A 10,905-nucleotide genomic window follows, 5' to 3' on the forward strand; every position below is an offset into this window, starting at 1 on the left:
CTCCTTGAATCTAAAATAAAATAAAATAACCAAAAAAAAAAGAAAAAAAAATCATAATGATTTACTGGCATTCTCCACAACCTATGTAGTATCTGTACCAGCAAAAAGGCAAATTAAGTGGAGATATGAAATTAATACCCTAATATCTTTCAAGTCTGTGATGGTGACACTAACTCTAGTCACTCCCCCAGGGATGGAGTTTTACTTTGGGTTTCTGGTTTATCATCTTGGCAGAGGGTCAGGAGAAATTCTAGGGGCTTCCCCTTGACCCTCTCTCCATAACAACTTCCACTGTATAAGAAGGAACCCAGTGTGGACATGCTGCCGGTCACTAAATTTATCTTGTTGCACTGTACATTTTGCGCCCAAAGAAATAATCTCAGACTGCCTCTTCAGGCAAAATCAGACCCAGAGTCCATCTGTCTCCTCTGCTATATAATCCTTTGCTGTGATGGATGGACCACTGTGGCATTTTTTTGCCCCTGGAGATTTCCATCAATACAGAAGCAGTATCTGAAACCCTCAGATACTATTTTGCTCTCCCAGCCCTGATAAATGGTATGTCTGGGGAAGGCTTGGGGAAAGATTCTTACTATATTCCAGTCACCACGTATTAGTCTGCTCAGGCTGCCATAACAAAATGTCACAGGCTGGGTGGCTTAAAGAACAGAACTTCATTTCTCACTGTTCTGGAGGCTGGAAGTCCAAGATCAAGGTGTTGACAGGTTTGGTATCTCCTAAGGGCTCTCTCCTTGGCTCACAGGTGGCCACCTTCTCTCTGTTGTCACATGATCCTGTGTGCATCCCTGGTGTCTCTTCCTCGCATTATGAAGTCATATTGGATTAGGGATCCACTCTTATAACCTCATTTTACCTTAATTACCCCTTGAAAGGCCCTATTTCCAAGTAGTCACATTGGGGGTTAGGGCATCAACGTATGAATTAAGAGGGGACACGATTCAGACCATAACATGCCACTATGCAAAGCTCCCCCTCAAATGGACCTGACCTTCATCTTAGGAATCCAGGGCTTCGATCTTCCTTAGACCTGGAAATTGGGTTAAAAGCCGTTCATTTCCACTACAGCAATTTGAGTTCTTTTCTGTACACCAGACCTAAAAACCTTCCTCCCATATGTGTTAAGCAGCACCTTAGAAGCTTTTCCATGTATTTCTTTTCTACAGACCCTGAGATGAATTTGTCATTGCCACAGGATCCTGAAGTTCAAATACTCTAGTTAGTATCCTGCCCCTGTGGTTAACTGTGATCATTTCACTCACCTTGCTTTTGATGAGAGGTGCCACCATCTGGCCTCTTCCACTCTGCAATCCTGTTCATTCCCATCAGAGCTGCAAACCTGCTGCAGCACCCACACCATCACCTCCAGCCTAGAGAGGGAAGTCCAGTGAGCTCTCCTGGATGCCAGTGTGCCCCTCGCGAATACATTTCTTCTTAGTCCCTGGGTCATCCTGAGGTGTGTGATTAATGGACAGCTGTGTGGACTGTACATAATAGATGTACTCCAGCATCCTCATCCCTGAGTTTCCTGTACAGAAATCACTCAACCTTAGCAACATGTGAAAATCACCTGAGGATTCTTTAAATCCCTCTGCCCACATGGCAACACAAACCACTTAAATAAGAATCTCCAGGGAGTCACTCAAGCATCAGTGTTTTTTAAAGCTCCAACTTTAAGGATCATTACATTATGTCAAAGAAATGATAGTATTTCAGCCTTACTTATTGTAAACCACCACCATATCTAAGCTTCCATTAGTCAACCTAGCAGAGAATAAACTAACATCACCTGCAGGTACTCAAGTCAATTCATTGCATCCCAAATCCTTGATGGGCCCACCCTTATTGACAAATTCAGTCCAATCTTGGTTGAACACATTTACAATATATTTCCGTGAACAACACCCAGTTGACAAGTTTCTTTAACTTTTCTGGAGTTTAGGCCATTTCCTTTCACAGTAGCCTTCCAAATTCCCTGTCAGGACTCTATGGGGGTCATGAGGAGAACTCGCATTAGCCTGTGAGGCAACTTGGCTCAGGTGCAGACACTGAAATGCTTCACATGCAGTGGGAAAGGACAGTGATTGTCTACCTCAGTTGTCAATGGAGCCTCAAGGACATATGAAGGTTCAAAGTTCTCAACTCATATATATATGTCTGATCAAATGTCCCCATGTGGTGTCTCAGAGTTGACTCCTTCCCCATCAGCCCCCTGACTTCGGCATAACAAACCTGGCAGATTAAGTGATTAATCAGTCCTACACAACTGTAGCACTTAAGCAGGAAGTACTAAGCTCCATTTTCATTTATTTCTTCCCTGGAACTGCAAGAAATGAGGGATTCCTTCTGCCATGAAGTCTTGCTGATTGTCCACTTTGCTCTCAATGAGATATTCACAGTTTTCAATTTATCTTTCTCTCCTACATGGTCTTCATACCTGTCCAGAGAAGCCAGTTGGCTCCATCATCTGTAAAATCACCATTGTCACCAGAGTACTTGACTTCCTGGTGCCCTGCAATCCACCTGCACTTTTTCTCATGCCACCATGACAATGTAGTGTTACTGCATTTTACAGTCAGCTGTAAGAAATGTCATGTTCATTTACCTAAATCAAATTAAGTCTGCTCACTCAGTCCCCCACAGTGACCAACCTATAAAAGGGAAGGTAAATTTCAGTCATCACCGGGGTTCCCTCTACCACTAGAAAACTGAGGAAAGGTCTAGAGTCCACAGTGGTTAACATCATTGCATCTGTTTTTTCTCCTACTCGATGCAAGTGTCCAAGGTTACTCACAAATTCATAAAGAGAGGTCTTCACCTCTGCTCTCAAGACCAGAGGGCTGGGTTCCAGACTCAAAAGCCAATGTTCCCCAACTTTTTGCATTGTTTCAACATGGGGACAAACTCAAGGGGATTCTAGAATGGCTATATAAGCTTTGTGGGAAAATGTATTATTTTTTTTAATTAAAATACAAAGTATTATGAAAAGCACTAAATATTGAATTTATATAAATATTCCAAATATTTTTCTAAATTTTCAGTGAGAAACTTGAGCTTGCTTCTTTGAGATATTTATTTTAAAACAGATTGTACACTTAAAATGTCTACTCAAGCCTTTTAAATCATGATCTATCTCTTCAAATTCTTTGGATGCCACCATCAATAAGAAACTCTGTTCACACAGGTAAGTGGTAGCAAATGGCAGGATGTGTATCGTTTTTTTTCCTGATGAAATCTTCCTTGCCACTAGTCTGGATGGTTTGATACATTTAAATTGTGCTTCCAGAGTACAATTATCCTTTAAATCTATACCTGTTTCCTTTCTTTTATTGACAAATACAATGTTACACTTTTCTGTTATTGCAGCCACACAACCAGAACACAGATCCCAACAGAGCTGTAATATTTTATTAGTTTCAGAGTTTCAATTTTTTATCGCTTTCAATACTTCACGTGCAGGAGTTTTATTTGGTACTTCTTTACAAAATAAATGATGTGCTTCCAAGCATTTCTTTTCAATAATTCCAATCAGTGTTATCAACTGAGTAATACTAATATCTGTTTATTCATAAATTCACAGGAAATGCTTTTTTACTTATTAGTCTTTGGAATTCCACTGTTTGTATAAACATCTTTCATGATGGCTTTGTGTCTACCAATAGCACTATTGCCAAATGGCACCTTTTTCTTGTTCCTTTACTTCATTGGTCCCAAGCATGGTACTAACAACTATCACATAGGCTGGGAAATGAGCAATTTTGCCACGTGCCTTTAGCTATTGATGGTGGCACTCCGTAATTAGCACCTTAAGCTCAATTTCATGAAAGAAATGTGTCTCTTATTTTGTACTTGCAGGTACTTTTTAAACTTATAATCTTTTATTCATACTTTAAAATTAAAAGAGAGTAATAGAACCCATAGAAGGAAAGAAATACCCACGAGCCCATACTGATATAAATAAATAGTTAAATAAATAAATGGAGGGAGAAATAATGGCTCTTCCTTACAGAAAAATTTCAATTAATAAATGAAGAAGGAATCAGGGAAATACAACATTACCATTAAGCAACCACAGTAATAATCATTACAGGCAACATCCAACAATAAATTCCAAAACCAGTAGGCAAAAGTTTGAGGAGATACAGGACATTAACATAGTCTCCAAATATCTCATGCTATTTGTAAATTACAAAAGGAAACATAACAACTGTAGAGTGAAGAAACTCAGCAGCATTACCTTAGCCAAGTGATCAAGGTTAACGTCACCAGTAATAGGACTTGTTGACATGCTGGACCCCAGTCTGATACACTGATAAGGACACATGACTTCTGCAGTATTCTTACCAAAAACAGACTTCTAATGTAACTAAGGAAAACGTCAGACAAACCTATTCTGAGAAACATTCTATAAAACAACTAACCAATACTTTCAAAATTGTCAAGGTCATAATGACAAATCAGACGAGAGTCACAGATCGCAGGAGACTAAGGAGATGTAACAACTAAATGCACAAATGGAACCATGGGATCCTTGACTGGATCCTGAAACACAAAAAGGACATTAGGAGGAAAAACTGGTGAAATTCTAATACATTCTGTAGTTAAATTAATAGTATTGTGCCAATATTAATTTCCTGGATTTAATCATTATACTATGGTAAAGTTTTTAACATTAGAGAAATCTGGGAGAATAGTATATGTAAACTCCTTTTCATATATTCATTCAGCTTTTTCAGTAACTATTATTTCAAAGTAAAGTTAAAAAAAGAAAACACAATGAATGTATTATAGTAAACTGCTAGAGTGTTTGGTTTGACATATTGATTGTTTTGATAATTTTCTATGCAAACAAGATATTTAGGCTAAAGAGGAGAAGAACTATCAGGATAGGCAGATCCAAACTGAGAAATTCTTTAGTATATCACCTAATTTCTTCTTGGTTTTCTCCAAACAAAACAAACAGTGGTCACCTTATAAACCTGAGACTCCCAACTTTAATCAAAAGTTATCTATTATACTGGCCAGAAAACAAATATCCATAAAACAATATATTTACATATAAAATACATAAAGGCCTTTATGGCTTCAGATAATTCCTAAAAATTTAGGATTTCTCTATTCTTAAGGACGTTTCAAAGCAAATCGCATAAAACATTTGGAAAACTTAAAATATGAAAATACATTTAACGCAACAATAGAATTTCTAAACTATTCACAAGATTTAAATACAATAAAATTTTGGACAATGTTTTCAAAAAATAAACTATATTCCGAAGCCCTAAGGCCATCAGTCCCCCACTTAATGACTTAATTAATATGTCTCTCTACTTACTCTTTCTTTTCAAAATTGACTTAGCTTTTTGGAGATCTTTAGAATAAGTTTATTGAGTTCTTAAAGAATTCAACTGTGGGATCATATTGAACTTACAAATTAATTTGGGAGAAATATAAGTACTTGATACTACAGTTGGCCCTCTGTATTCATGGGTTTCACATCTGTGGATTCAACTAACTGTAGATGAAAAATATTTGGGAAAAAAAGGAATAGCTGCATCTATACTGCACAAGTGTGTGCTCTTATTCTTGTCATTATTCCCTAAGCAATACAATATAACAACTATTTACATAGCATTTACGCTGTATTAGGTATTATAAGTAATCTAGAGAAGATTTGAAATATACAGGAGGATGTGCTTAGGTTACGTGTAAATACTATGCCACTTTATATAAGGGCCTTGAGCATCCTCAGATTTTGGTATCCATGGCAGTCCTGAAATCAGTTCTCCTGCAACATCTGCATTTGTTCAGATGCTTTTCTATATTATTTTTAGATCAGAAAATCTACATAAGATTTTTTAATGTGTTCATTTAGGTTTTGTGTATTTTTGGTTGTTAATCCCTAGATATATGCGGTATTTATTGCTATTATGAGTAGTATATCTTTACCACATTTTCTAGTTGGTTATCGCTGACAGAGAGAAATGTTGCTGGTGTTTCTAAGTTACCTTGTTTCTAACAACCTTGCTGAACTCTTATTAGTTCTCATAGTTTTTAATTAATCTTTCTTTGTTCTGATAACATAATCTGCAAATAATGACAATTTTATATCTTTCTTTCCAATGCTTATATCTCTCAGTCCTCTTTATCCCAAAGTATTTTCCAGGATCTCCACTATAACATTAAATAGTAATAAGAATTTCTGTCTTGTTACTGATCTCAAAGAGAATAAATCTAAATTTCCTCTATTAGGGTTTTATGCTTGATACAGATTTGTGATATATAGCCTTTCGCAGGTTAAAAAAATGCTTTCCTACTAGTCTTAATTTTTTTAAAAAAATCATCATCGATAGATGTTGAATATTATCAAATGCTTTTTCTGCATCTATAGAGACAATCATGTGGCTTTTTACTATTTACCTATTAATGTAATAAATTAGAACAATTTTCTAATGCCAACCCTTCCTTGTATTTGTAGGGTAAATGCTACAGGATTATAAAATACTTTTAATACATTGTTAGATTTGAAGAATTAACACCTCATTTAGAACGTTTTAGTCACAATCGTAAGTGAAATGGTACTATAGTGTCTATTACTATTATCTTTTTCTGGTTCTGAAATCAAAATTATACCTACCTCATACAGTAAGTTGGGCAACGTTTGTTCTTTTTTTTCTGGAACAATTTGTGTAGAGAAGAAATGAATTGTTCCTTGAAAGTTTGATAATAATCATCCACAAAATTATCCCCATCTAGGGCTTCAGGAAAAGGAGACTCTAGAATACCATTTCAGTTTATTTGATGTGTATTGGCCTCTTTCATTTAGGCTTCCGAATTTTTGAGGGCATTTTTTCACTATACTCTTTTTCTTTTTCTTCTTCTTCTTTTTTTTTTTTTTTTTTTTTTTTTTTTTTTTTTTTTTTTTTTTTTTTGAGATGGAGTCTCCCTCTGTCACTCAGGCTGGAGTGCAATGGTACAATCTCAGCTCACAGAAACCTCTGCCTCCCAGGTTCAAGCAATTCTCCTGTCTCAGCCTCCGGAGTAGCTGGGATTACAGGCACACCCCGCCATGCCCGGCGAATGTTTTGTATTTTAGTAGAGATAAGGTTTCACCGTGTTGCCCAGGCTGGTCTTGAACTCCTGAGCTCAGGCAATCTATCCGCCTCAGCCTCCCAAAGTGCTGGGATTACAGGCGTGAGCCACCACGCCTGGCCTGTTTTTGAATATCTATTGATACTGTAGTCTTTCCAGTGCCCTAATGTCAAACAGAACATTTGAATAAATGGCTCTTTTCCTAATGACACCCACCTTTTCTTCACTAAATGATTCTAATACAGGTCCAACAAGAGTTGACCCAGAGATAAATCTAAGATAAACACACTGAACTATGTACAGTGTGTTCCAAATCACTCCTCTGATTAAAAAACGTTGTTATCACTAATGAGGTAACCTCCCCAACCTGTGTTTTTTCTTCATTTTAACTGACTGCTCTCCTGAAAATAGGCTTCTAGTGAACTCATCCTACTACTTGGTCATATATAGCTAGAAATGCCTGAATCTCAGGTTAGATTCAAATTAGAAGCCCCAACAATACCCACATTTTAGAACTGAACAAATAGGAGTGCCAAAACTTTCTCACTGTTAGGCAAACTTTCCACTTTTCCTAGTCCCTGATTCCTTCCTTGACCCAGGAAATGTCCTGGGGGAAGGATATTAAGACAGAGGGCTCATGGGGAGCCTGAGAGACAAGTTTCTAGAAGGCCATTGCATGTTTAAAGAATTAGAAGAAGCAGAAAGCTAGATCAAATCTTCTCATCACACAACAAACCAGGGAGTTAACCTGGCTGGCTCGGTTCACTTTGAAACCACTCAGAAGGAAAGAATTTGGGGGCAGTAAAAGTCACTGTGTAACCATTATTTCTGATGTGAAATTCACTTCAACTTAATACATATCAGTACCTCACTTACCTGACCTGGATTAATTATATCTGTCCATTCCGTCACTCATACATGTTTCCACTGGAATGATCTAATACATTGCTACTCAAAGTGTGGTCCATGTGTTAGAAGGGCAGAACGTCAAGCTCCACCCCAGCCCTATGGAATCAGAATCTGCAAGCATTTTTAATAAGACCCCTATGTGATTTATACATGGAGCTTTTAGAAGCACCGCTCTAGCACCCATTTTAATCCATTAGTTGCTATGAAGGGACACGTATTCAGGTGGCCATATACATTGTGTGCAGAGGGCAAGGCTGCACACGGAGACATTTCCCTGGAAAATGAAGGCAGCCTCAAGGATGGAGGCTGAGGCTCACGTTGTTCCATGTCACTGCTGCTAATATGTCTGCACTATTTCCCCAAATCCCAACCTAGGAAACAAGAATAGAAAGGCTGGGGATGAGAGACTCATTGTGTAGCTCGGATTCTGCTGCTAAGTGTCAATGAAGCCCACTAGAAGTCACTTTACTTCTCTGTGCCTTTGTTAATTTACCTATAGCTGAGGGAAACATCTCTGTAATCACTTAGAGCTCAAAGCGTCAATGATTCTAAACAACCATGATGCAACTCAACGACTCCCAACTCTCAGTAACTGGCACTTTGATTTTAGGGTCCATCAACAGAGATGAAGAGTTGTGATGTAAGTAGCCATCACTCCATTTTACCATTCTGTGCTGTCACTGGTCCGCTATATTTAGCCCCCAGTATTATTTAAGTTTCTGCTACAAAAATGCTACATAAACAAACCCCAAACGTTAGAGACTTATACACGTTTATTTCACTCTCAGGTCTGTAGGTAGCTGCAGTTCAGTTGACCTCATGTGGGCTCAGCTGCCCTTCAGCCTTTGAGTCAAGTTCATTATTCTCCATGTTTGTATTCTAGGACATGGGCTGAAGGTACAATCCAGGTGTTTCTCTCTTCATGGCCAAGGGAAGGAGTTCTGAGGAGGCTGGCATAGGCTCGCCATGCTTCCCAAGGCCTTAGCTTGGGACTGGCTCCCAGTCACTTCTGCCCACATTCCCTTGGCAAAAAAGTCACATGAGTAAGCCCAAAATCAAAAGGACAGGGGACTCCAGTCCATCAGTGGGGAAGAGCATGGCAAGAGCGGAAGAGAAGGAATCCTCATAGGCGCGCGCACACACACACACGCACACACAAGGCATAATCATAAAGCAAACTAAGGAGCTACCTAATATCCTTGTGGGCTTTGGTAACTTATATAGACACAAAATGGGGATACAGCTGGGAACGCTGGCTTACTCAAATGTGAGAATCAGATTATTTCTGTACATGCCTGGTCCAGCTATCTGTGGACTGACTAGAAACCTTCCCCAGAGGATGTAAGGAGACTTCTAAGAGAGAAATCACTCCAAGGGAAGACAAAGCAAGGCTTGGGGAGGTTAACCCAGGGACAGCATCTCAGTTATTAAGCAAAAGAAGGGACTTTGAGTTTACTATGCTCTCTGTGACTCGATCTCTGTGACTTGCATTTGCCTCCTGAAGCAGCTCCCATTGGCCTCCCATCTGAGCATCCCTTTCCAACAACACCCTGGTCACCATGCAAGTTGGTGCTGTGAAGACACAGGTGCTTCAGGCACCATAGCTGGCCAGCCTGTGCAGAGCTGCAGCAGCAGCCTTAGCAAGAGCAGAGGAACAGCACGAGTGGACTCGTTGTGAGTCCACGTCCACACTCAAAGACGGAGCACCTTACAAGGCTGAAAGGTAACCCCATCTCTAACCCATGGGCTGTGAGACCTGACATGGAACTTATTTTAAGGTCCACTCAGAATTACTGTGAATGCAAAGCACAATGTACATCTATGTAAAGACTGATTACTATCCCAGGGGCTAGGCCCAAATGACATTTTTGGGACAAAGGCAGAGACACTGACAAAGGATGGATGTAGACCACAGGTTTGGGAACCACCTATGAACTGTGGTCAGCCAGCAGGACTCCACAGCCTGCTTCAGAGCCCTTGGAAGTATATTCTGGGGGTAAAGCAACTCACTCTTACACTCAAACATTTCCTGGATGCCTCCCATGACCCAGGAGCTAGATCGGACAATGAGAACTAAGCGTTAGTAGAGCTATCCAGAGGCGTTGATTTCCTTGATGCCACTGGGGAATTTGGAAATAAAAGTACCTGGAACATGCCCTTTGCCATGGATACCAAGTTTCAAAAGTAGCTGGAAAGAAAGTCAGGCAGCATCAGAATGACCCTGGGCACCCTACCCAGGAGGTGGCTTAGAGAGTAGGACAGGCAATGGGAAAGCCTAGTCAACCCAGTGTGAGAATCATTTAGGCCGTGTGGGATCTGTCAGTTCAGTGAGATTACAGACCAGAGGGTGAGCCTAGAATGTCAGAAAGCAAGGAATAGAAACAGGTAATTGCCCAAAGATAACTTTTCTTGTTTCAACCTTTTTGGGATTATGGTTAAAACCTGAGAGGGTGGAGTCAAGATTTAGCCACATGCAAGCTGTGAAACTTTGGAGACAGATGTCATTAGCCCCTCTGAGGCCTTGTCTTAATTTAGATTCTAGGCATAGTCCACACAAGGACCTTACTGCCATTTTCCATATGCTACAAAGTTGCCTCTGACCCCTTGGGAGGGTCAGCTGGATCCAAGTTTGTTGGAGAACCTGATATTAGATTCTCCCACCCAATACTCATCCCAGACTTTATGTCTCAAATATTACACAAGTCCTTGTTTCTTCTAAAATTAGAGAGAAGAAAGTCAGGCCAGCCTGCAATGACATGCCAGTGACATGGAGAGATACATACATGGAAGCACTTTGAGAAGTAGAGAGTTCAAAACTAGAATGAGCTCTCCACCCCACTCATCTCCAGAGGGGCTCAATAATCCATGATATCCACATTAAAATCAGTG

The sequence above is a fragment of the Theropithecus gelada genome, chromosome 13 (genome assembly GCF_003255815.1).
Source record: "Theropithecus gelada isolate Dixy chromosome 13, Tgel_1.0, whole genome shotgun sequence".
In the NCBI taxonomy this organism is placed as follows: domain Eukaryota; kingdom Metazoa; phylum Chordata; class Mammalia; order Primates; family Cercopithecidae; genus Theropithecus; species Theropithecus gelada.